We start from the raw sequence: 22,886 nt of genomic DNA, 5'->3' as shown, positions 1-22,886 counted from the left end.
ACTCTCAGAGCTAGTATTGCGGGCATATAAAGAATTCTCACAAACGGACAGCAGAAATAAACAACCCAACTGAAACAATGGACAGAGGACCTGGGGAGACACTTGTTCCTGGAAGCTATGTGAGAGACTGAGCTCAGGAAAAGGAGGTCAGTACAGTACTCTGAGAACACAGAGCTGGAGCCACTGGGAGCAACCAGCTCACACCCAGTGGGAAGCGTGCTTTAAGAAACCCTCCCCTTGCCTATTCATTTACCTCAGTGGTTCTCAACCTTCCTACACTCTGACCCTTTAATACGGTTCATCATATTGTGGTGACCCCCCTCCTCCACAGTAAAATTATTTCCGTTGCTACTTCATAACTCTAGTTTTGCTACTGTTATGAATTGTAATGTAAATATCTCATCTTCAGGGTATCTGATATTTGACTCCTGTGAAAAGGTCCTTTGCCTCCATAGGGGTCATGGTCCACAGGTTGAGAACGACTGATTTACTTGATCTGGTCATTCACAAAGCCTGTAGTCCAGGTAGGCTTTGCCTGAATGTGTCAAGTCACCCTCTTCCTAGGGTCTGGATTTTTCCGGGGCTTTCTGGTAGATTTTATAGCAGAAACCCCCTGGCACAGGTTAAGCAATACAGGCCTCTTGGCACTACCTCTAGACAGCCTGAACCCTAGTGGTTAAATGTAAGACAAACTGAACGCTAAGCATGTGCTCAGGCAGCTGGAACTGTCCTTCTCTGAAAGCCCTGAGAGGCGGCACTGTGAACCCAAGAAAGGCTCTTGGAAGCTACAGAATGGGAGGGCCACCACAGCCTATGGTGGCTTTGGCCTCTAACATCATTTTTTCCTGACCCATGCTTTCTCTGTCAGTGCAGGAGCAGCTGCGAACGTCAGAATCACCACGCAACCAGTCATGTCTTCCAGATGCAAAGTCACATGGTTCCAGATGACCTGTCCTCGAGGGTAAATGAAGAAGGGAAGGATCCTTGAACACCATTTAAATGATTTTTTAAACGCGAGAGTAATATGTAATAAACCAAAACTCCTTTTAAAAATAATTAATTGTGTGTGTGTGTGTGTGTATGTGTGGTATCACACTTCACTGAACCACCAGGTTCCCTATCTGCAGACCTCAGGAGTTTTAAGAAAGAAAAAAGCACTTGTGTTGGTTGCAATGTCAGGGTTATGGCTGTCACCTGGCCAGGCCTAAGTCCATTTTAAGATCCTTTGTTGTAAGTAAAACTGGACTCTTCTTTTTGTAATGTTTCCATTCGCACAAAGCTTGCGACTCCAACAGGAAGTCATTGATAACTGCTTGGACCCAATTTGGTCTTTATGTTATTCTATGTCAGATTAATAAGCAGATGGGGTATTTCAAAACACCTCTGTGAATCCCAGGGAGGAAGAAGAGAGAGCAGGAGAAAGAGGAGGAGTGAACAAGATGGCCACTAGTCAGCTCAATTAAATCATATATCTACCTAAATCAGACGGATACGCAGGTCTTGGGACACACATGCACACATCTTAAAATAATCTGTTTAAAATAATGACACAGCTGGCTGTACCCTATGGCCGTAAGAGGTTTAGACAGAGCTACTGGACAGAGGAAAAGGATCCGAACGGATGGGCAATTTTTATGCTAAAAACAACCCTGCGCAGCCTGAGGATCACATAAGTGAATTATGAGTAGCCTAGTGTGCCACACTGCCCCATGGTGAAGGTACATGGCTCCCATTTTAATTAATTGAAACTAGAGATTTGAAAACACAGCTTACTCAAGTCCCTCAGGTGTTAAGTGAAAGAGCCAGGGGTTCAGATCCTGCTTCTACAATTCACATTCTGCGAGGTACATGTCAGTACCCTCTACAGCCTGAGAGAAAAGCTTGCAGACAGCCTGCCTCAGCTGCTCTGTCGAGCTTTGCTAGTTTGCTGGTGAATTATAGACAAGAAGCAGTTGAGAAATCTGGGATCCTTCAGATGCCATATTTAAATCTTATTGATGCCTACCCTGCAGAACACCCTGTCAGCTGACAGCCCGAGGCATGGTATTTTGGTTTGCTTATGCTACTACCAATGGTTTTTCTCCTCAGTCGTAGCCAATAATTATTTGTGAGTCCCCAGGAATTCCATGTTACCCTGTCTCAGTCTCCTCATTAGCACGCACTCCTGATGTGGACATTCCTTGGAGAGGGACCCTCCAGCCTCCTCTGCTAGTACGCATTGTCTGGCATCCTTTTCTTGGGTAATTAATTGCAATTTGCACAGCTTCCTGTGAAGTGAGAAGCTGAGGAGAAGAACCGCAGCTTCCAGCTCGCTCACTCACCTGGGCAGCTCAGGACTGGGACTGGGGGTTTCTCTGCTTGGCTGCAGGCTGCTTACTTCTCAACTGGTGGTTGGCAAACCTTTCCCTTTTGGTCTCTCCATCACGCCCCACCCCCTTCTGCACTGACACCTACTCTGCTTCTTAGTGTGAATAAATTACTCTCCAGATCCTTCCCTCACACCACATTGCCACATCATTTAAGAAGGTGCGTATCTGGTGAACAATAGTTAGTGAGAGCAGACTGCTGGGCTGTTCTCTGGAGTTCTCTTGATCACAGATACAGTGATGGTTTTCTTCCCTGCTGCAAAGCTGTGCCTGGCTGCCTTCGGCTCTGATCCCTGGCTTCCTGTTAACAACTGTTGCTCAAGTCACTGTTTCTTCTAATTATTAATAGCACTCCCAAGTGACAAATGCTGGAAAAGGATGGTGCTGACTAAATGGTGGGCTGTGCTATCCACAACCATAGCCCCCAAAGGGTGTTTGTTAACCAACGTGATTAAAACGCAAAGACTATTACAAAGTTGAAATCTCAAAAGCATTGAGGATACAAAATGTAAACTTGTTGTACGGTGACACTGTAAACAGAATAATAAAATCCATGTTGGAAGTCCCCGGTACTGTTGGGTCATTCTTAGTCTCCTGTGCATCCTTGTGCATTGCCAGCAGCTAACACGCTATAATTTCATGCTTGACCAGCTTAATACAACCCCAGGCTCTAGATTCTGTTCACAACCAGGCCAAGTCACAGAGGTTAGCACCAAGCAAATAAATCAGTAAAAGAATGAATAGCAGTCAAAAGGCAATGCCCACTACCAACCTGAAACATAGCAAGTCTTTCCCTGGAAACCACAGAGTTTCTGCTATCCTTGAACTGAAGGACTCTTTTCATTCCCTGCAGAGTAAACACTAAGTAGGTATTTCTGGAGCACCTGTTGTGGTCAAACACAGTGGGCCTGTTGGCAGGAACCGGGAGCACACAGGCACTAATGCACACTTGCAGTTTCTCAGTGGAGAACCAGATGGTGCACTCTTCAGACACTCTGTAGCCACGGGGGTCCTGGAGAGACTCATGGAGGTGCCAGTTGGGTCTGTGATGGGTTTCCCACACCTTCTCTGGGATTCCTGCTGTTGATGTGGCATTGACTTCCTACCCTTTCTCAGATGTTGCTTGCATTAATTATTCACCTGACTGTATTCACCACTCCTTCTCAGGAAAGGCTTTCTGCTCTGGTCTATCTGCTCTCAGCCAAGATTCTCCTGAGGCCTTGAAACCATTACCAGAACCCTTTCATTTGCTCTAAGTGCTAGTTCGAGGAATGTAGAGAACAGAGACTGAAAATGTATCGAGAGGTATCAGGCACCATCAGGAATGACTTTCTTCATCTAGCTGTATTTTCCACGGTAAGAATCATTTGAACTTAAGCACTTTTGCTGATAAACCGAATCATAATTAAAGCTGAAAAGGGCCCTTAATTCTAAGGAAATTCTTGAAGAAATCCCTAACAGAATTCTGAAGACTGTCTCTCTCATTATCCTGAAGGCTGAATAGTCTGTCCAAATACCTTTTGGCACTTCCAGTAAATATAATAAATTCTTTTCTCTGAAAGCGTCTCAGGGCAGCATTAATTTGGTATGATTGGGAAGCAATTTGCTTTAATTAGGATCCTTCCCACTGTTCTGTGGAGCTTCTGTGGAGCAGGGTGTTTGGAGCGGTGCGGTTAGCTCTCGTGAACTTTGGTCTTGGGCATGGGTACCTGAGGCAGAATCAGTTTGGGAGCCTCTGACGCCTGCAGTCTGGGGAATTCAGGAGGATTTTATAGGAGTAATAATCAATGCAGTAGGCTGAGTTGCAAAGAAGGGCAGAATCATGCCAGGCCACGAGTGCGCAGTGTACATTTTGATGGGAGAAGGGAAGGCACTAGAACGATTACTATCTCCTGGCTATGGGTTTAAATACACACTCCCGAAGGTGACATGTTGCTTGCCTTAGCACCGAACAGGGAAAGCTATGCAGAGTGGCTGCACAGAGACATGGAGAGGGTTAACACTGGAAACAACACTGAGAGTTAGACTCAAAGAATCTCGGAACCTTGCTTGAACACACTGGAATTTTATTCATCCACCGAAACTGCACTGGCAGGCAAATGAAGAAAACGATGCTGTGTAGGGACTGAGATCTCTTACAATTGTGATTTATTAGAAGAATTAATGTTGTAGACTGTAAGTTGCCTTATTTTTCTTCCAGCATTCCCTCACATGGACAAGAATAAAACCCAGCCTGCAGACTACCCAGTTTATGGGTTTCCTCTTTACAAAAATAATACAAACTTTTGAACATAAAATAAGTACAACCCCCTTAAAAGAGGCCCACAAAACTGAAGGGTTCTAAAAGCTGAGCTGCATTGGATCCTGGGAAATCTACCTCTGCCAGGAAGGCTGTGTTACAGGAACTCCATGCTGTGTGTGGCCGCAGCTCTCCTTGCACCTTGGAGGCAGGCAAGGACAAAGGAGAGAACTGCAGGTCTATTGCTCACCATTAATAATACTTCTTAACCATCTGCTGAGCACCTCAGAAGGTGCTGGGTGGAATCCTTTGGAGGAAATACATAAGTGGAACAAACACTGGGACTTCTTCTGTCTTACGGGCCAGCGGTTTCTAACTCCTGGGCTGGAAGCTCGAAAAGTGCATTGCTGACCCTCCCAGGCTGTTATTTGACTACCTTAGATAGAAAGCACCACACTCCGTGCCACCACCCTTGGGGCAACAAGATCAGTGTGCACAACTAAAACAACCTTCAGAATTAAATAGATGCCCAGAATCAGAGTTTGCAAGACAACGAGAGCAAGTTAACATAATCAGGCAATGTTTTAAAAAATGCACACACCATCATAAAATATTACCTTATTTCAAAAGATGGGTAAAGACAAAAATGAGCTGCAAAAATTCCTACTGAAAGCTCTATATTTAATCACTTGTGCTAGATATACCATATCTGCTATGTAGTAAGGCTGAGTCTTATATGGCAGGTCACACATGTATGTGCAAATACACGAGTAAATATCTGTCTGTTCTTGAAAGAATTATGCCCTCTTCCTGTCTTGCCTGTCTGTGAGCAAGCTGTCAAAGCAACCCTCAGCTGCCAGGTAATAGAATCCTCAAATGCTAGTAATATAAAAATTACTGTAATAATACAAGTGATGCCGTGCCTGTCCATGGCACTGGCACTTTGAGTGCTCAAATTTGCAACTATCCTATTTTCTAATCTTTATTCTTTTATTCACTAAAATGACTGATGTGGGCAGTTTACACATCCAGCAGAGGAGGGAAAGGTTTTTTAACCTTAATAGAGCATTCCACTGTGTAGTATATCCCATAGACTCAACATGATGAGAAGTTACAGATACTTTTCTCCTGCTTCACCCTCTCTATTGTTCAGGAGACTAATTGTGTGTGGTCATAAGCACATGAACGTGTGTGACAGGAAATGTTAAATTCTTTTTTATTTTTTTGGGGGGGAAGAAGACTGGGGGAGCAGAGGGGCATTCTTTTAAAAATTCTTTTCCTAAGAAAAGTGTGGGAACAAAGGGCGAGAATAAGTCAATTCTCAGAATAAGATGTTCTACAAAGATGTAAAGGGGGGGGGGGGGGAGTGGGCAAAAGTAATTTTCAACAGCTAGGCGAGAGCTGCCATGAGTGGGAGTCGATCAAATCAATGCCAGGGCTTCATAATGTGGTGTTGGCTACAGCAAGGAAATACTAGAGAAAAAGCTGCAGGAGTCCCTATTATGTCCCTTCACGATGAATGAGGCATTCTGCTGGAACCTGGGGTGAGCAGGTGATCTGTCTGCCACTGATTTCTCTGGTGTCAAAGGAGATTCGCAGTTACCTAAAATGGGAAGCACTTTTTGTTTCCTTGCTGAACACTTAAAATGAGAGAGATTTGTCTTCACCTGAGGGGTCTGCCCATGCTGCCGTTCTACGACCCAGGGACTTTCTGTCTATGAGCAGAGATCGGAGCAGGTATCTAACTATCCAAGCAGTATTGTAGATAAACTTACAGTCAGGTGAGTAATCAGTGGCTAGCTCAGCTTGCAAGCTATGGCTGGAAGAATGGCTTGCCCATCAAATCCATACAACTTCAGAATAATTAGGACTCCAGCTTTTGTGCTGGCCACTATTTAAATGAATGATTACTTACAGAAATGACAGTGGGAAGAAGAATCATGCAAATTGGCTTCATTCAATGGATGCATCCATTTACACTTCACATTGGGATAATGTATGCTAGTTTTCTCTGATGTCATATGTTGTTCAGGTCACAATTAATCATGGTCTGTATTAACCCAGGGGGGCTTTGTATATTGGCAGAGGGAAGTATATTATTTGGGAAAGTGCCTATGAATGCTGTGCTTTCAATAAGGGTACAAGATATTACTTGCAAAAATGCAGCATTTATTTCCCAAACAATTGTAACTTTTCATTCTCGTGGGGCTTTTGTGGAGGAGAATGTTTTCTTTACTAGTGCACAAACAGTCATGACTAAAACAGACTAGGACAAAATATATATTCTAGCTGTGTAGTGCTCTTCGCTAAAGGAAAATATATTTTAAAATACATTAGGAGATCTCTCTTTTATAGGCCGCACTATGGATCCTTTGATAAATCCAATATGAACATGCTCATTTACAAGATTTAATGATCAAAATATTAATTTTAAAATTCCTTTACAATGCCACCGAATATAAGGGCATCATATATATATACATATATATATGTATATATGTATATGATGGTGAGGCAGTAATTCATTTCAACTTTTTGGAATTCTTACTTGCAGGCTGGAGTACTTTGGGTGTTTCTGTGTTATTTAGTGACTGTATGACTGTGACCTTAAGGGGGTAACAAGGTGGTACCCACTACTAACAGTCTCTTGAAAAAACAACAGTAGCAACAAAACCAAAATAAAATGTTTCCTGGCATGTGATTTTCTTCTTTTTGCAAAACAGTCTGGTCCTGAACAGAACTTTATAGTTACATAATTTCCCTATTCTTAATTCTTTCTTGTTTTAGTGCATTGTGGGTTGGGGGTGGCGGAATATTGCATTGTTCTTTAAAAGAAAGACAATCAGACAATAATAATGATAGCATTCTGAAGTATTTGTCCTGAAGGCGATAGCAAGGGAAATGACAATTTGTAAAACAGCTGGATGACCGGAAGAGCATCCAGAAAACTCCTGAACATCTGTTTCACTATCAGGATGGAGGGAAGAATGGATGTGGGTTAGGCTTGGAAGAGGACTCCCAAGATGAGCTGCAGAAATGGCTTCTGTGCCCGTGGGGCACACAATGCAATAGCAAGTGAGGGCGCCAGGAGGCAGAGCCTGCGGTACACATAGGACTCTTCTTGGTTTCCATGTTGTTTTAGTCCCAGAATAGAAAGGAAAAGACAGAGACTTGGGTAATAAGAAAGGATGCTCTTGTAGCACCACAAGACATTTAGTGGGCAAAAAAAGAAGGGTCAGCCTGGGTCAGAGAGATGGCTCAGTGGATAAAGGTGCTTGCCACCAAGCTTGATAACCTGGGTTCAAATCAAGGACCCAATGGTGGGAGGAGAGCACAGACTCAGGAGAGAACAGACTCTTACAAGTTGTTCTCTGACTTCTGCATGTTCATTGGGGTATACAAGCTTCAGAATGTATGTGTGCACACACAACACTTCTAAAACAGAAGATGAACATGAAAATGCTTGCCCAGAAGAGTGGTGGGAGACACCCAAACAGCACAGAGCTAAGGAGAGCAAGGATAAGGGCATGTCAATAATGAGACAGTGACCAATGATCAACAAGTATCAGTTGCTGTTGAAAGACAGGTCAGAGCAGAGCTGACAATACCCGCTGCTTGGTAATGGGGTGGTCCCTGGGGACTGACAAGCTGCACTGGGAATGAGGGGAGTCAGGCAGCAGTTGAACAGCTGGGAAAAACGAATAGCTGACAAGGTCAATGTTCTGAGGAGTTTGACCAGGAAGGGAAGGTGACATATGAGGGTCTGTCAAGTTGCTGGAGGGTTTTATTCATGTCATTGTTGTTAAGCGGTCAGGACTTAGGCATTTAAAAGTCATTTCAAAGGATTTGGTTGGAAGGTTGACTACACAAGAAAGGAGGCATTGTAGGAATGGATTGTTTTTGATGTTTGACAGGTTGATGGGAACAATTCCCACCCAACATGTCTTCCACATTCTTTGTGAAGAAGGAAGCAAAATCAGTTGTTCAGAGTGAGGAGTCAGAGGGCTGGAGATTTCTGGAAAGTAGGGGTAGGCTATGAAGTCATTGAAGACAAAATGGAGAGAGATGTGCAGTGGGGGGTTTTGGGTAGTGCAGATCTGTTAGAAGTCGATGGTCAAACATTTATAAGGAAGGCAGAAACCTGTCTTTAAGGTATGTAGCTCGCTCTCTGTAACACAACAATTCAGATTGAGCTAAGGACATTAACTCAACTGTGCTGTGGTTGCTTTGGAAGCAATGGGTAGGAGTTTTTACTGCTTGGACTTTTTCCAGATCAGTGGCATAAGGGAGGTAGTGGAGTCTGGAGCGTTTGTGGGGCTGTTGTGAAAATGGTGAAGCATGACTCCCACCTGGGCAAAGAGGAATGTGAAAGATGTGAGCCAGTATCTCTTACTGGCTTGAAGAAGGCCCTCATTTAGTGGTATGCCACCTTTAACACAGCTGGTCCACAGGAGAAAAAGCATGTGTTCCTTTGAAAACTGTAATTCTCTTTCCATGCTCTGAATGTAAAGAATTTCCTTTTGATGAAAGTAGAGGAGAAAGAGGACTGGGCCTAACTTTATCAGCTCTCTCTCCCATCAGGTTCGTAGGAGGCCGGCTATGGAAAAACAAACCTTGGACGAGTCCATGCTGATGCATGTTCATATATGAGTGTAAGTTTCTGCTGTGCCAGAGGTAACAAGGAGCTTGCAGGAAAAGTCATCTCTCCTCTTCGTTTGGCTAAGGTAAAGAGGGTCATTGTATGCCAAGAATTGCCCTCTAGGTGAGGAGGAAGAAGAGGAAAAGGAGGAATATCAAAATCTTACTCACACACCTAATTGTCTATCACTCCTATGGAAGGAAATCTGAGCTAACTGCTTGAGAAAAGCAATCCATGAGGCCAAAAACCAGAAATTTCACTCATTGTAGAGTGCCATTCATTTTCTGTAGTATTTAGTCTTTTGGTATCATTTTTATAAAAACTTGTAGATAAGATGGAATAGAAAAGTAATGAAACATTTGCTATGTAGAAAGCAGATATGAAAACAGTAATGAAATGATTTACAGTCAGACTTCACAACATTTTTTTTAGCTCGCTCCCCAATTTTCTTCCCCAAATGATGAGTGATAGCCAGAGTAAACTTTTTCTTCCCAGAAAGGCAAGAAACCAGGAATTTCTGGTAGGTAAATGGACTTTTCCACTCACCAACCAAACCTCAAATAAAAAGAAACAATGGGGCACACCCCATTAATCCCAGCACTCAGGAAGCAGAGGCAGGTGGATCTCTTGAGTCCAAGGCCAGCCTGGTCTGCATAGCATAGTCCAGGGAAGCCAGAGCTACACAGAGAAACACTGTCTTGAAAAACAAAAACAAACAAAAGAAATAATCTAACTGTTCAAAGACCAACCTGGACTGAACCATGGACCTGAGGCAGAGGCTGGAATCCTAGTGCATGCTGCTATGCGGGTTGAGATGATGGATCTAGCTGCCCACTGCAGGGAACACCAGGCTATTTTTCGCCTTTGGATGTGAGCATGCATCCGTTTCTATGAGCATGACTGCGGAATCTCGAGGGCTTCCATGCAGAAGAGGCTTAATGAGATGGAAGAGTAGGAAAGGAAGCAGCACGGTTTTGTTTGCGTCAACAAATGGAGCAATTAAAAAGGTAAGAAGGGAAGGCAAGATGAAGACTATTTAAAGGAAGCAGAATGAAAACGAAACAAAAATGCCTCAAAGACTATTTGTCCTAAGAAAATGATGGCCATTTTTGGTTAAATCAGAGATCAAATGAAACTATGTGTCTTTGAGGTCGGGTGTTAACAAAGCATAGGACAGGGAAATGGTTCTTTGATAAGGGAGCTCTGGCCCTGGAGTTTAGTCATTGCTTTTCTGAGCCTCAGTTTCCTTACCTCTAAGGATCAAGTGTTATTCCTGGTCGGTGGTATGAACAGAAAGAAAGGGCATCAGCATTTCTCTTGCCCGTTCCCATCTACAGTCACCCTGACGGATAGAGGATGGCTGTCTTTGCAGTCGTTTTTTCCAAACGCTGAAAATGAGCATCTGACAACTTAGAGTGAACAGCTCTTTGTAGTTTGTCCTTGAAAAGTTTATTCCAAAGCCAAGATGATGAATGGCGCAAAGTTGGGAAAAAAATACATCTGTAAGGTGACAGTTGAAAGAATGTCATAGAATAGATGAGTTTGTGTCTGTTGAGAAGGAAGGCAAAAGTAGGTCATGTTGGAAACTATATCTGAAGTTAAAAAGCTATTCATAGCCACATACTAGCCTCTATATGGTATCTTTCATATTCATGCATGCTTTCTGTGACCAAGTCACGTCAAGTTAAGGTGTCAATCATCTCCTGGGGGCCTAAGAAAGCACACTTGTTCCCTATATGCCATCTAACATACTTACTACATTTTACTGAATTGGTAAGGATAAGCACATGGCAAACGCAACTTAGTTCTGCAAGACGGATTTAAATTCATAATGGAGGGCCAGGAGACTTCTTCCTTCTCTCACACAAAACCACCAAGAAATACTCATTTCTTTAGATACAAGTAATCTTTTATGTTCGGCTAACAAGACGCCAGACTCTCACAGAAAAAAACAAAACACTTCCACTCTGTGGTTTGGTTTTGGATGAAAACCTGTAAAACCATTTCTAATTGCCAAGCCTATGAAACCACAGAGAAAGGCACATGAAAACATGGGTTCCCAGGTGTATGGGCTCTCACATAAACTTGCATGCAGACTGCATAGGGTGATAGAAATTGCTCGTGTGGCAAAAGAACAGTGAGAGAGTTTCCTTCAGCTGTCAGAAACAGGCCCTTGAAGGGCTGGTTCACGCTCACATGGCCAGCAAGTCTGAGATGCAAGTCTGATCCATATCTCGCTGCTGGTGACCTCGGGGCCTAACTGCATGGTCTGTGAATATAAGTTCTGGTCAATTTGGGACGTACCTGATTTTTCCTACAGTGAACACTCTATTCACTTGAAGAAAAGCACTTGCATAGATAATGCTTAAAGTCACCGTGTATGACAGAAAAAATGGGCAATTTATTTGCAGGATCACATAGAAACTATTATTGTACTGATGGCGAGGCAGGAGGAAGCCAGCCACCCCAGGACTCTGATACTTGTAGTCAAAGAGACCACGGCCCCCTCTCTGCAATACTCTGTCCTCAGTCTGAGCAAGTAGTCTCAGTTCTGAATACTGATCTTCAGTAAGCGATACTTGGAATTTCCAGATTGCTGGATTGGAATGAAATCATCTTGTTGGGAGGGTCTGTAGCTGGGGTTTGCTGTAAGGTGTCTAGAGAGCAGAGGAACAATGAGAACACTTTGCTTCTAAGGGACAGGTTTGGCCAGGCCAGCCCTGGCAGAGCTTCTTCTTGGGCAGAAACTTCAGTAAACGCTTCTATGGAAATAGGGAAAGGCTATGGGGTGGTTATGGCGAAACCCTTTGCTACATATGCTGTGTACAGTTGTGGGAATCTCACCTAGATCATGCAATGTACAGGTTATTATCGTCATCATTCTTATGTTATACATCAGGGTCTAGAGAGGGGGGTTCCAGTAGTTGTCCCCAAGTCACACAGCTGGTAAGTGACAATGCTGTGAACTGAGCCATTTGACTCAAGCTGTGCTGCCTGGGGCTAATGAGTCTGAAGTTGACTTGGTAAGATGTGGCACAGCCTTGCCTATTCATAACTCAAGTTAGCCTGAGGTGAATTTCAGTGAGGTCTATAGACAGAAGACAAGCTGATGAGACCAAATTAGTGCAAAATACTGAAATAAATGTTCCGTCTCTCTGAGCAGGGTGTTCACTGTGGAGCATTCCCCTGTAAGAGAGCTAGCTGTTCGAGAAAAGCCAAGTTCGCTCAGAGGTCTCCAGAGTGCCATGTGTACTGGATAAGTATGAGGTCATCAAATACCTGGGTAGGCGGGTATTTACCCCCCCCCAGTCTGTCTGCTATGATTATATCATTCGACTTAGGATCATCAGGGCTGGATACCTATGGTCACATGGATCCCTACTTCCTTACGGCCTGGCCCTTTACCTCTGTAGATCTGATGTCTTCAATAATATCACACCTGAATCTGAGGAATTGGAGCAAGAGTTTCCTAGCCCTTGCCCTTCTCCTTTCTATTCCCATTGTAACTACCCTAATTAGGTACCCTGTGACTTCTGAATCAATGCTGCTAGATCAATCTTCCTAAAAGCAGCCAGGATCACTGTGTCCACACACTACCTGATTCTTCATTGTCTTCCAAATCACATCCAGACAAATTCCCCTAGCCCTGAAAATGTTTACAAGTTTCCCTTCACGCAGCTTCTTAGGCTCTCTTCTAACAGCCAGTTGTCAATGTACCAGGCAGCAACTGTCCCCCTCCTCCCCCCCCCTCGCCTCACCCCTAGGAGTGTGTAACACTTTCCTTTCTTGCCTTCTCTCTGAACGTAGCTTTGCCGGGAGACAGCCAGTACACCTAGTGTTTGCTTGACTTGTTATTTCTTACTTACTCCATTTGCACACACAGATTTTCTGCAGGACAAATGTGACTGTATTCATTCAATGGATTTGAAAACAGTGGGGGGGGCAGGAGCCTGAGATTCCATACCTAAGAAGTCAGAACCTCAAACTTTATTTTGTATCTACCATCCTCATCCCATCTATCAAAGTCTACAAAAGTCCAGCTCGAATGCATTAATTCTGTACTTTTCCAAAACCGAGGGATGAGGCGCTCCTCTGGGTTTATCTAGCAACTGCCTCACTTGCTAACTACTTGCAACAATTGGGGGAAAGTCCTGAGAATTCCTGCATAAGGGCATGGTAGGCACCGTGCCAACAGAGGTCAAGCTTTCAAAAATTCAGTGTGCTCTGGTGTGTTCAAAATTTCAGCGAGGAACCCACTAAGCAGATTTTGAGACCCACTACTGAGTTCTGAACTGCTGTTTGAAAATCTCGAACTGAAATCTTTTAAGAGCCCCCAAATATTTTGAGAGTTTTGCAACAGACTGGACTTGCAAGAGAGACACGTTTAGCAGGGATTTAAGCACAGTTCCGCCTGGAAACAAAAACAGTTCTGACAAGACTGGGACAGGAAGGAAAGGCCTTGGCCAGCCAGGGGACATCAGCTCCTTTCGGGAAGGAGGCCATGTCGAAGTGTGGCATTTTCGAGGAGTGAGATCTGTGGGAACGAGAGATGCAGGAGGAAGATTTCTCAATAATATGTGTCTGAATCCTGAGAGGAAACTTACATGCTCATCATAATCTTGAATATTGAGGGAAATCAGCTAGAATTTCAAAATAATAAAAATGCAATAAAATTCTTTGTTTCTATCTGCATAAAGAGTCTTCGGGCCTTCAGGCCTGTAAACCTGTCACTGAATTTAGTATCATTTCAACTTTATGAAGCACTTGATGTTTGCAAAGTGCTTGTACAATTACCAATTACCATAATGTTCATCTTCTGAGCATTGCAGCTTACAGAAGGCCTGAGGACTGCAAACTTTGAGTGAAAGATTTTTTTTTTTCCAAAAGGAGAAACATTGGTCAAACTAGTTAAAGAGGAGCTTATATTTCGGGAGCTGTTTTAGATGTGGGGTGCTCTCTTCTGGAAACCCCTTCATTTCTCAGCACCTAGAACCTGTAGCACATGCTGCCACTCTGGCAGATGCAAGCATGCTACACTTACAAGTGCCCCGAATTACTTGGTGCAGTTGCTGGGGAAAAGCCATGAGGATATCGCAGAGTTGTTCCAGACTCTCTTATTGCCGGATGTCTAGTGCACATGAGAAGTCCAGGCACGGGCTTGCATAGCATCCTGTGTTCTAGCTGTGTTTACAGGTAACACGTCAATGAAACTCAGGACACTGCTGGATTTCAAGGAATTTTGAGGAAATAGCTCCAAGGGGTGTCAAAGGCAATGGTTTCCGGATGTGTCTGCTTCCTTTGGGAGGAGGGAGGTTCCCCTGTGCCTCTTCCCCTGCTTTGGAAAGGCAACAGCGCCAGCCACTACTGCTGGCAACAGGCTGCCCGAGGAGCTGGGTGGGCATGACTGGGATGCTGGTGCCATTGTAGTTTACCAGTCTGAGAACAGAAAAGCAACTTATTTTTTTGAAAGTGAACTTTGAGCCACACATTTTCTGTTAGCTTAGCTAAGGCCTCTGTCGGAAATCCTGCAGTTTCTGACGGTAGATGGCTAGCTAAATGCCAGGTCAGCTGGCTGATGGCTTGGCTCGGCTTTTAGCTGGAAAGTGTTCTGCTTGACTTTGCCTGGAATACTTACCCTACTGGCTCATCTTCATTAGAGGAAATCTAGGAGTGACTCTCTTCATGAGGGCACTTGCACATGTTAACACATTTATGTCTTAGAATGCATGCTGAGGGGCTCAGAATATCATTCAAAGTAGAACGAAAATTTCACCGCACTAATTTTTATCCAAACAGGCAACTAGTGAGTGTTTGGGAAGCAGCTATCCCAAATCATTTCGTTTTCCCTGTCACACCACTGTACATCTGGCCATTAGTCCTCATCCTCATAACAAAGGCACCGGGTGACTCTGTGCTGAAGCATTCACCTCCTGTTCTCAAGAGGCAAGATTTTTTTTTTTTGTGCCTATGACGTGTGTGACTGACAACCTGTGTGTGGAGAATGCTCAGTTCTTACTTCCTGTCAGTTGTGCTGTTTTCCAAACACCTTGCACCTGCTGGTGGTTTTGTGGACCTGCCAGAGAGCCTCTCCTGCCCTCAGCCTCCGTAGGTCTGCCTGCCACTCAGTGCCTCAGTCCTCCCACGTGGCTCTGTGGCTCTCCAGAGCTGCTGCTTATCACATGTCTGTCTGGCTCCCACAGTGTCTCAATGTTCCAGCTGTTTGTGTTCCCAAAACTCATCTGTTGGAGCCTAATCCCCAAGGGGCCACACTGAGGGGCGGGGCCTTTTGGAAGTGATTCAGTTTAGAGTGTTCTGTTCTAATAAACAGGACCTCTGTCCCTATGGAAAAGACCTGATGACTAGTTTACTTCTGCGGCTTCGGAAGAAGGTTGAAGTCATATGCCCCCTACTCCAAGTAAGAAAAATCAAGAAGACGCAAACAAAACACCTATTTTTTCTTATGAAGGAAGACATTGAAACCAAATTCAATCCTGAAAGCTTTATGTGTAGGTGCCTGAAAAATGACTGTCACAGGGACGAGCCAAGTACACTTTGGTCCATTTTTAAGGCACTCAAGCCACCAGACAAAATACTCATTAATCAGCAGTAAGAGAGAATTCTTTTCCTTTTCCCCCACCCCTCTGTAATATAGGGTCTGCCTGGAACTCATACAGAACAGACTGGTCTTGAACTCACAGAGCTCTGCTTACCACTGCCTACCAAGGGCTGGGATTAAAGGTGTGTGCCAGCACACCTACCTGAGAACTCTTACTGTAACTCACTGTGGAATGCTTTAGTGCACTCCTCTCTGGAAATAACCCTGTCCTGTAGAGACTGCCTTTCATCACATTCTTCTGATTCTCTGCCTCGCGGGTTTTCTTTTATCCATGTATGGCACACCACACCTGTCACAGGTCTTTCTCATGTTATTCTCCTTGTTTAGAATGCTCAGGTTCCCTTCTCATTATTGAATTCCATGTTGGGAAACCTTAAGTCCTCCATGGACCCTTTCTGACAGAAAGAACAGTAACTATCACTGTGTTAAGCCCTTCCTCTGAGAACCTTGTGTACTGTACTTTGTCTACTCTCGCTTCTGGAGCGGTGTGACATACACGGAGACGGTACCATCACCATCTCTACCCTGCGAGGGAAATCTTAACTTAGGGCGGTCTGTGTTGTGTGGTGTCTACACGGCTTCATATGCAGACAGGTGCTAAGTAACTTCAGTCCTCTGGAGAGACCAGGCTCTGCCTCGTGTCAGGTGGTAATCTGTGTAGGCAGTAGCAGCCGTCCATGCTGATAACGTGTCTCTGGTAGCTCATGAATTTGTTGGCAACTTGAAAATACCCTGGCTGCCACAGTTGAGGAGTGACTAAGTAACAATTAAATTTTAAACAAAAGACTTTTTTTCCCTCCAAGGAGGAAGAAATACAAAAACAAAATTCAATACTGTCAACATTGAAGCAGTGTGCATTTGATTTTAAAAGTCTACATTTTTTCTTTGACTATTTTTAAACCAAATGATACAGTGCTAACCTAGAAATCATCACTATGACACCGCATTGCTAATGGCAAAACAGCACAGCTTCACCTGGAAGGGGCAATTGGATGACTTCCTTTATCAAGGGAAGGTACAAGAGGAATAATTATCATCAAAGCCTGGTATTGCTTCCATTGTGGAATCAAAAGATTGCTGTACTTCTCTGTCAAGTCCAAATTGCTCTCCATGGTATAATTTCCAGAAAAGTAACTATAGGAGGATGGACCATAGCTTAGGAAAAATTATTAGTGAAATAAGTGTGTGTACAGCACAGACTACAAAAATGTTCAGCTTAGTCTCCAGCCTGGGCCATTGACTCGGGATCAAATGAGAATTTTGGCTAGTTCACACAGACCAAGTGAAGCCTTTTACTTATGCAGACTGAAGACTTCCTTATGGTACTAAAATATAACTCTTATAACTAAGCATTATTGCTGGGATATAAAATGGAAGTTGGACAACTCACAGATAACAAGTGATAATGAATATTAAGTACACTACATGACACTATTCTTTTAGATCTGTCAATACATAGTAAAGTTAACAGAAGTCTAACATTTATTAAGCATCACTCCAAGTGCCCTGAGTGTATTCTCTTAATGATCACAACAAACCAAACAATTACATGACTAGTCCTGGGTAGGCCATAATAGTAAATCACAGTTGATTTAAGCTAAGAGGCAAAGAAGTGATTTGCTGTAGAGAATCAATGCTTGCCCATTAAAGCAGATATTCTTTATTTGATAAAAAGCAACAGCGGGGCATCTGAGTGTGCCTTTCTTTATTCTAGAAATGCCTTCTTAAAGGGATGCCTATAAACCAGAAATCATTCAACCATATTAGAATACAAGCTCTGGATTTTGTTTGCGTCACGTATCTGGAGCCTAGGATGGCCTTTGGCCCATGAAAGGTTCTTGACAATTATGCAACAAGCCAAGAATGAATCAATGAAGGAGTGAGGAATATCTAAGACAATGCTGTATATACTGGAAAAATACACAATAGATTGTTTTGGTGTTGTAATTTAATGAAATTTGTGAACCCATTTCTCATAAAAGGAGGAGCTATGTTCTGAATTTTGTGGTTGCATAAATCTCAATTTTTATTTTGTTTGCTTAAAGTGAAGGTGAATTGAGAAAGCATTCTCATCTAATAGCGACATTATCAAAATATGTTTATGGGGAAAATAGAGTCTTAAGTCTCATGTAGAACCCTAGGGCCATTGTGGAAAACCCTGTCACCATCATTGGACTTTCATAATGGCAGTGGAAGGCTATGGTGTTCAGAGGTTGAAATCTACAGTTACAGTCAATGTCTTGGAGAGCTAACCCAACTACGGATTTAGGATGCAGGGCCTTGAGAAAATAGCACTCTTTGGGCGTTTTCAATGTTTTGGTGCTGTGATGGTAGTGAGTTGGGTTGCTTTCAGTAGGAGGTTTTTAATAACTAGTCAGTTTTCTCATGGATTCAGACAAAGTGAAGGATAATATGCATTCATCCTATTATATGGAAGAAGGTAGTGGACAGCCATATTATGACTTGAACACGATGATCTCTGCTCCCCTGTTAAAAGTCCTGTGTGTTGCTTCCACCAAAATGTCATGAGAACACAGAGTCCAGGAAACTGGCTTTTTTCTTGCAGTAAATTTTAATTTCTTTTGTTTGAGGCCTAAAAGCAAGGACTAGATGTAAGCTATGTCAACAGTGGTATCTAATGAAGGCCAGGGTGACCAAAAGCCAACTGGAATGCCCCAGGGACTGACCAAGGGATTTGGGCAGTAGTGGACCCTCTGCTCCTTGCAGAAACACTCCTTCTGGCCAGCTTCCTGGGGGAAGCAGATACAATGCTGTAGGCATTCTTCTGTGAGGAGCTATTCAGAGGAAGCAGATTACTTTTGCTTGTCTCAGATATGTACAAATCATGGTGCTTCCTGAAACCACTTTTGGATCATCTGGTTACATTTTGTAAGTGAGAACTACAAATGTCTGTATGGTTGTAATCTCTAGCTCCTTTAAGCACATCCTCCTATCCCCAAGTCTCTGTCTTGCTAGTCATTTCACAAGGATTTGGAGCCAACACTCACTTCAACAAGGTAAACAGCAGAACTTCATGAGGATCAACCATCCACCTACCTTGTTTGCTACTGAAATCTAGCATCTAATGCAGTGTTTCTTAGCCTTCCTAATGCTGCATCCCTTTAATACAGTTCCTCATGCTGTGGTGACCCCAACCATAGAATTACTTTCTTTGCTACTTCATAACTGTAATTTTGCTATTGTTTTCTGATGGCCTTAGGTGACACCTGTGAAAGGGTCATTCAGCTCCCAAGGGGATCGTGACTGATAGGTTGAGAATCACTGATCTAATGTGTCACCTGGCATATAGTGGACACTCATACTTGTAGATTCTGCTATCTTTCCTGCTTGCTAATGAAAGTAAAATGTGCCTCATGCACAGACTGGCAAAGCTTTTAATGAGCTCCTAAAGAAATGATGATGTTAAAATCACTGAAACAATGCTAGATACATGCACAGCATTATCATCACTCATATGTCAAGGACAGCAGAACTCAATAAATACATCCCATGAACCAGGAGCTCTAGGTTCTTCTGATGGGCATTGAATTGACTATGTTTCTGCTTCAGGTCCATCAGCAACACTGGACATCTCAGATGAGCCTTTTCCTCCTTTGAGCTCAGTGGCTCCTTTATAGAGCAGAGGGTCCTGCTCTTCTGGAATGTTGTGTAAGACAAACTTAAGCCATTCGTGAAGGCTAGAGCACTACTCCAATAAATGACTTACGGCTGCTTCCACCAATTGGCATAAGGAAAAACTGCATTTCGGGGAATCATCACTTGAAATTGAAATTGCTGATGATAATACTCATTCCTAGGATTTAAAATAAGAATGACCATGCGGGATAGAAAGCATTCTGTCCAGTTTCAGGAAAAGTATTCTCTATTTAATTATCACTTCCTTTTTCTAATTCGCTGTTAAGATCAAAGCATTGCTTCATTTAAGTTCCCTAAATATGTGGTCCCAAATACTGTTAGAGAACAACCCAGATACTCAGAGTTGATGTCTTCTAGAGTGGAATCCCAACCACTCACACTTCAGGGTAGCAGGAAGTTTGCTACTCTGCCCAACGGGAACATATGAACATACGAGAGCTGCAGCCAGCACCCATGCATCCTGCAGTGGGCCTTTCATTTGGTGGGTGTGTGATACGCAAGTCATGTGGCTTTCTGGAATTCTATTACTGGGTCAGTCTGCCAACTCATTGTTATCTCTGAGAATTCTTCATGCTATGTAAAATGCTGGCAAGTACACACTGAGTTCTTATGTCAGTTGATATTGGCACAGGGGAAGTGCTCAAATGATTTTATGCTGCCCTTTTTATTTTGGAAAAGGTCATTTTTATCTTGTGTCATTTGCTTTTGTAGGACTAATATACACACATGCTTAAGGAGAGCAATGATGAATGATGGAGTGGAAAAAGACTCTACGAAGCCGACAACCCAGCAGGACCATTAGTCATGAGGAAGGCATGCAAGAGTCCCACACCAGCTGTAACGCTCTGGGTTTAGGCAAATCATTCTATCCTATGTCTTAAAATATGAATAAGGATGCATCAATTTTAGTTTCTAACCTGCTCATTATATGAGATTCTTAGTGAGGTTGATAGGTTGTTCTAAAGTTTTGAGTTTGATGTTAATAGAACCAACACTGTGATAAGATATATTCAGTCACCTCCCACAGAGCATACAGGGCTTCTAAGCCAGGGCCAAGCTCGACACAGCAGTTCAGCTGTGGAGTAGAACATAAATGACTATGTGCAATATCTGGGTCATTTGAGTTTATCCTTTAAACTTTTAAAAAGTCCTCCCTTACATGCAATGGGTAATCATCTTACTCTAACCAGAATCTTAGCCATGAAATTTTGGGCTCCTGTGTTATTAAGTCACTACTAAATTATGTTTGCAAAATTCCAGTGGTTACACCAGGAAATTAATTGAAAAAAAAACCCTGGATTTATTTCTCCCTATATAGGGTAGGGACTAAGGAAGAGAGAATCAACTGTAAACTTGAGGTCAGCAAAAGTAATTGGGACCCAGGTCAGGTGTATAGCTGTTTGTGTCCAGGGAGTAAGATACACAGGCTAGCAGACCCTGGGTGAATGTCTACCTGCGACATCCTAGATGAGAACCACTAATATCATTCCATTGGCCTTGCTCTGCTTGCAGACTTACTTAGTAACCTTCATATAATTAATATGAATTTCTTCCTATGTTAATACCTGAAGTGAAGGTGCCTTGGATAAAAAAAAATGGCTTATTTGCTTGCTGCTTATCTGATCCACCCATCCACCCAATACATATTGAGTATCCCCTCCCTGCCAGACATTATTCTGTGTCCTAAGGACAACCACAGACTAAGAACAGACCCAAATCTCCTCCTGGTCAGAGGAGACAATTAAAAGAAAGCACATAATATGTCAGAAAGTATTATTATAGGAATATTATACAGCCGAGAAGAACTAAGTGAATGCCTATAGGGACTTGCTAATTCCAATATAGAGCCAGGAGGGTCCAGGCAAAAGGAAGGAGAGAGGGGAAGCGTAGAGGCATTGCAATCTGAAGGGAGAGTCAGAGACCTCTTCTTGACACATACAAGGCATATGGGGCCAGAGTGTGACTTTAATCCTCTGGATAGGCAAGACTATTCCACACCATGGAGACATGTTAACACAGAAGTTTGATGTCTGGTTTGCATTTCTGACTCCTTGGAGTTTAACTAAACTAAGTCTATTGTCTTAGGAGATTGAAGTAATTCTTAGAGTTCTTTGCATATTTAACTTTATAGCCCTGAGAAGTTGGAGACATGACTTGTTTTATGGTACTAGGGATGGAACCCAGGACCTCACACCTTCTGAGTGCTCTACTGCTGTGTTATAGGCCCTGCTCAGACTTCAAGGATGCGACTCAGAGACTTAGCAGTTCTTTTGTGGTGATGTTCTCTTTGTGACCAGCTCTGACCCCTAACCCTGATATCACCAGAATAGTGTCAACAGGCATTTGAGTGGCAGTGGTGTACTACGTAGTGAGGGATCAAAACTAGTCCTTGTTCAAAGGGCAGCTTCAAGCATATATTGAAATACGGAGTCTTATAAGTGGAATAAGAGAATTGCTCGAAGTAAAGTTCATTTAAATATCTCTATGGACTTTACCAGGGGGGATCTGGGTTTGAATCATGAAATTGAATTTCACCAACTGTGGAATGTGAAGTTAGTTATGTAAGTGATCTGGGAGTTTGGCTTTCTCTCACAAGGGTCAGACCCCAAACCAAAAGTGTGGTTCTAAGATTCATGAAGTCAGTGCCTGAAAATGCTCAATAGCACTTATTCCCCACCATTGCCTTCATATCTCAATTTCTTCTTTCTCCTGCATGATTCAGAATTGCTGTCCACACTGAACTGTGATGAGACTGTCATTAATCATCAATTTTGGTTCCAGAGACTTCCAACATTATGGTTGAACAGGGGAGCCCAGGCTGCTGTGCTGAGGCCAACCTTGACCCCAGTGGTCTCTTTGTATGCACTCTCTAGCACCCCCACCCTCCTACAGAGCCCAGAATGGAAGTGAGGTGCTGAGTTGAAAGTCCTCGGTACTTGGCCATTGCTCATCAACATTAAATCTTCATCTGTATAATTCCTCTGACCCCCCCTGCCCCCGTAGTTTTGAGGAAAATTTTTATAAGAATATATGTATGAATTACATAATGCCATGTAAAAGTAAAAAAAAATGGTGAGCTCCAGTGGTTTGTTTTATTGCTAATAATGATGAAATAATAAGTTATCCTTGAGTCTGAACATTGGGTGTCAACTGCATGGGAATGGGGACAATCATCACTAGATTTCTAAGGCTACCCCACTAGTCTCTTGAATGTCACTCTTGAAAGCATTTGTAGATGTGGTTAAAAGTGCGATCAGTTGGTTCTAAGTAAAATAAATTATCCAGTAGGTCTCCTACAATTAGTTGCATAGCCTTGAAAGCGGAAGGGAGGCTTCTCTGCAAGATTCTTCCTCAAGACTGAAGTCTTGG

At 43.1% G+C, this 22,886-nt stretch overlaps 1 protein-coding gene and 1 long non-coding RNA gene across 2 annotated transcripts in view; one reads left to right on the top strand and one right to left on the bottom strand.

The window, feature by feature from the left end:
* The window catches only part of LOC110342872, a 30,969-nt gene extending 29,957 nt beyond the window's left edge, over nt 1–1,012 (top strand). The window contains exon 3 of the long non-coding RNA XR_002385045.2: nt 874–1,012. This is a non-coding gene — a long non-coding RNA (uncharacterized LOC110342872). The remainder of the gene's footprint in view (nt 1–873) is intronic.
* Nucleotides 1–22,886, bottom strand: part of Slc9a9 (solute carrier family 9 member A9) — a 534,247-nt gene that overhangs the window by 62,611 nt on the left and 448,750 nt on the right. The window lies entirely within an intron of this gene.

Source organism: Mesocricetus auratus, unplaced genomic scaffold, assembly GCF_017639785.1.
Source record: "Mesocricetus auratus isolate SY011 unplaced genomic scaffold, BCM_Maur_2.0 Super-Scaffold_100691, whole genome shotgun sequence".
NCBI classification, from domain to species: domain Eukaryota; kingdom Metazoa; phylum Chordata; class Mammalia; order Rodentia; family Cricetidae; genus Mesocricetus; species Mesocricetus auratus.
Note: the sequence above shows the minus strand (reverse complement) of the source record. Positions and strands in the feature narration are given on the sequence as shown.